A 5,022-nucleotide genomic window follows, 5' to 3' on the forward strand; every position below is an offset into this window, starting at 1 on the left:
AGCTACTGAATAGATTGCTTTGCAAAGTTTCTAGTGTGTAGTCGTCAACATATACTAGTGCACCTGGGGAGATCCAAAAAATACTTTTTGAGATATCGAGGAAAATAAAAATGGCAGCTTCATCCCTGAAAGTTCTAAATCGGAAACTATTTGGCCGATTTTCAACAAACTCATTGGAAATGTAGTGGGTCATGAGTGAAAATAATCTGCAGGTCGCAGGCCAGATTTCATAGTTTTTTTTTTTTTTTAAATCATACCAAATGTCTGTTATTAGGTATACAACTATGAAAGTATTTTCTGAGTCCCAAGACTTTAAATTTTTAAAGATTTCGTAACAGCAGTTATGAAAAAATCAATACTTTTGACACTACAGGTATTTGACGATTTTTAGACAATCATCAAAAATTTGCTAAAAATTAAAAATGCTAGTTTTCTGCACTTAATATTGGAAATTAAAGATCAGCATATGTTTAACCAACAACCCGTAATATGACCCGATTCGGTATGTCAGTTTTGACCTTCAAGGTGTTTTTCAAGATCATTTTGACATTTTTTCTAGGTTTCTTTCCTCGTCCTTCTGCCTACAGGTGACTTTACACTCCCTCCTCTGTCTTCCTTTCCCTCATTCTTTCCTCTTCCTTCTGCCTGTAGGTGACTCTACACTGAGTGACAAGCCAAATGGTTTCCTGTACACCAGGAGATTATTTACTACGCTGGGTGGTAACCATATAACAAAATTTTGGCGTCTGGTGGTTTAGTGGGTATTTTAGGCCCTCCACTCGGATTGAGCCGGTTAAAGTTTATAGCCAAGGGGTGATTGGGGTTTATTGCTCATGTAATGCCACTCAGGGATGAGTGAGGCTGGTCACTCTCATCTTAAATGTCAGCACCAATTTGCCTAGCCCAGGGCTCCTACGCTCCTTATGGGGCAACGTAGGACTTGATGATAAATGAATGCTAATGAATGATTCTTTGCTGCGATTTGTTTTTCTGTTTGCCATGTTAATCTTGAATGTGGCATTATCGCCTGGAATGTGGAGTTCTTTGAGTATTGCTTCATGAGCTTCAGAATTATAGTTATTATTACCATCATCATCATCATCATCATCATTAACATCACCAATGTGTCTGTCTGTCTGTCAGGTCGGGTTAAGATCATGACTAAGAAGCCAAAATTGTGCAGACTGGTGGCAAAGGACCACATCTCGATCAGGTTCGAAGATGGTAAACGGAGTGAAAAGAAACCCATCTGTCAAGTGATCTGTTTTCCCCATTCTCTGAACAACCATCCCCACCCACCACTCTTGCCCTCCCCTTGATTCAGCCATAATCTCCCTCACCCTCACCCTCAGTATTTTTTTCTCACCCTACCCCTGTCTCATTTATCATCTCCCTCACCCCCACCTTAGTGTTTATGCCATACCCACCCTCTGACTCATTTATAATCTTCCTCTCCCTGGCTCCTATTATTTTTTAACTCATCCTCTCCTTGACTTACCTGTAATCTCTCTTATCCTCGCCTCTAGTCATTATTTTTCCTCATCCTCACTCTTCTTCCCCATCCTTCATCCTCACCTGGACTCTCAACTTCACTTACCCACATCAGTTCACTCACCTACACCCTCTCACCCACTTCCTTCACCCTCATTCTCCCTCCCTCTCATCTACTCTCTCTCTCTCTCTCTCTCTCTCTCTCTCTCTCTCTCTCTCTCTCTCTCGCTTGCTCGCTCGCTCTTACACACCCACCCACCAACACAAACTATCATCATAAGGAAGCCATCTCACAGCGTACGTGTATACCACCACAAACACACGCACACAGAAACACATACACACACCTGCTGTCCTCATAACTGACCCGTCGCAGCTTTGTGTGTGTGTGTGTGTGTGTGTGTGTGTGTGTGTGTGTGTGTGTGTGTGTGTGTGTGTTTGTGTGTGTGTATGTGTGTGTGTGTGTGTGTGTTCCTCACAAAACACACACACACACACACACACACAGGGACAGTTGCTGGGAGATGAGACAATTAGACCAAACTGGGGAGGAAGCACTTAAGGGAGAGAGAGAGAGAGAGAGAGAGAGAGAGAGAGAGTGAGAGGGGTAATATTGGCGTAACGTATGTTTCCGGTATGCCAGTATCAGGTTACAAGTGTGTATGTGTGTGTGTGTGTGTGTGTGTGTGTGTGTGTGTGTTCCTCACAAAACACCCCCCCCCCCACAGGAACAGTTGCGGGGAGATGAGACAATTAAACCAGACTGGGGAGGAAGCACTTAAAAGAGAGAGAGAGAGAGATAGAGAGAGAGAGAGAGAGAGAGAGAGAGAGAGAGAGAGAGAGAGAGAGAGAGAGAGAGAGAGAGGTAATATTGGCGTAACGTATGTTTCCAGTATGCCAGTATCAGGTTACAGTTATGTGTGTGTGTGTGTGTGTGTGTGTGTGTGTATGTGTGTGTGTGTGTGTGTGTGTGTGTGTGTGTGTGTGTGTGTGTGAAAAATTAACCGTATATTTTATGCAATCGAGACGATGGAGTGGGTTGGAGGAAGGGCAGCCTAATGGCGGATGGCAAAGCGTTCGTGATCACCCCTTCTGGTACTGAGACGCCTGGCTATAGATAGATAGATAGATAGGTTGATAGATAGACAGGCAGTTAGATATATAGAGTGGCAGGCAAATGGACAGATAGGTAAATAGATAAACTTCATGTGACCTTTCAAACTTACGACAGCTATTGTACGTAACAGAAACAGTTGGAGCACAAATGTATTTGACATGAGTTGCGAAAATGAGTGTTAAAAATACTGTGGTTGTGTATATTAAGAATTTTATGCTGTATTTAATATTGGACCAAATACTGTGAAAGCTTTAAATTGTTGGCCAGTCGCATATCAGTATCAAAACACATTATTTTCAGGCAATAGTTTGTTTTCGTCATGGTAAATAGCTAGAGAGAAATATGAAGTGAAAAAGCTGCAGTTATCTCTCTCTCTCTCTCTCTCTCTCTCTCTCTCTCTCTCTCTCTCACACACACACACCCACCCACCCACACACACACACACAAACTATCATCATAAGGAAGCCATCTCACAGCGTACGTGTATACCACCACAAACACACGCACACAGAAACACATACACACACCTGCTGTCTTCATAACTGACCCGTCACAGCTTTGTGTGTAAATAAATGGAATTCGGTAAACATAAAACTGCATCAGCTACACCATAAAGTTTGGTACAACAGACACTGACCGTAATCACAAATAATTTGCCAATTTTACCTCATAGCATCGCAAACAACCCCACCAATAACCCACTGCAACTCATCCAACCGTGTCATGTTCTTACCCTACCGGTACCTTACCTATCAGATTTACCCCAAGCCAAACAACCCCACCTTTATCCCACGTCACCCTATCCAACCCTACCATACTCTGCCCAACTTCAACTATCAGATTTATCCCACGCCAATCCAACTATTTAAAAAGTCCATCTCATCCCACCCCACCATACTCTTACCCTACCTCATCTATCACATCTACCGAGCACACCCCATCATTAATCCACTCCATTCCATCCAACCCTGCCATAACATACCCTCCCTCACATATCGGATTTACCCCACACCAACCCCACCAACCTCACCAGTACCCCTCCCCACGCCATCCAACTCTGTCAGTCAAGAATCTTACATCACTCTCAGCTATACCCCATAACACACACACACACACACACACACACACACACACACGGAGCTGTCAGTTTCACACCGAACTACCCCAATCATCCCCACCATTACCCAACTTAACCCCACTCCACCCCGTCCTCCTCAGTTACACTGCAGTACCTGTCAATTTCACCCCATATTGATTTTTCCGTTCATATTTTCTAATAAAAAAAAATTATGATGATGACTATGATGATAAAAAAAAAATAACCCTATCGTCTCCATTCTACCCGTCATAAACAGATTTAAATTTTCCTTTCACTTTCTTTCGGCCTTAGTGTCACCCAAACCAAAAAATGTTACTCTGTCACTTTTTACCTGCAATCATCACTCTGTCTTTCACTTTCTTGTGTTACATATTCCTTTACTGTGTTTGCATCTAAAGTGTCACTGTAGTCCAGAATCACTGATCGGCTATCCTTGCCAGGCCTTTGTATTCCATGATGTATTTTGTATCACTTCTTCCGTATGTTAAATGACACACAAACAGAAAAATAATACTTTACTCTTCATTTTTTTATATATATATTATGTTTTCGCCCAGTATCACGCATACATTGATCTAGTTAACGTTTATCTTTTTTTTTTTTTTTTCTTGTACATCATTCTTCTCACCGTTTTTCAATCATAAATACGGCACTCAGATTTAGAAAACTTTCTCTGTCGTTTATAATATTTTAAACCAAGATATCTTAAGCTATGCTTCACTTTTCACCTTGAAACATTCTGCTATCCTTCATCTTTTTTTTTTTTCATATTTCCAGTTATCTCTGTTTTCAGCCAACGTGTCACCCAAATCTAGTAACATTACTCTCTCTTTCACCCTCGTCTCGTATCTCATTTCCATATCCTAGGCCATTTTCTTTCCCATATTTTACTTTCTTATAATTCACCATTTTCTTAAATTTAATTTTCCTTCGTTGTATTTACGCTCGAAATGTCAGCCAAACCGAGAATCATTACAGTTGTTAGGCCTTTGTATTCCGCCCAATTGATTCTCACTGTGTCAGGACACTAAAATATCATAACACACTACATAATAGCTAGTGACGTATATATTGTTAATATGCAATATAGAGGTTGGAAGAATGTCTCGCCTAAGCTCGAGACATCTAGGGGAAATAGCAATGGACGTTCTAGCTATGGAATTTCACACTCAGCACAGTATGACGCCTGATGGAAAACTCCACAGGTGTTGAAACACGTGCCCCTACGCATGACCCATCTAATCATATACAGGGGAAATGGGAGAGCCATGGCACAAGGGGTTAGAAGAGAGAAGAGGCACAGTGGGAAAAAATA

This window comes from Coenobita brevimanus, chromosome 104, assembly GCF_032717465.1.
Source record: "Coenobita brevimanus isolate Jiangsu-jjx chromosome 104, ASM3271746v2, whole genome shotgun sequence".
NCBI lineage: Eukaryota > Metazoa > Arthropoda > Malacostraca > Decapoda > Coenobitidae > Coenobita > Coenobita brevimanus.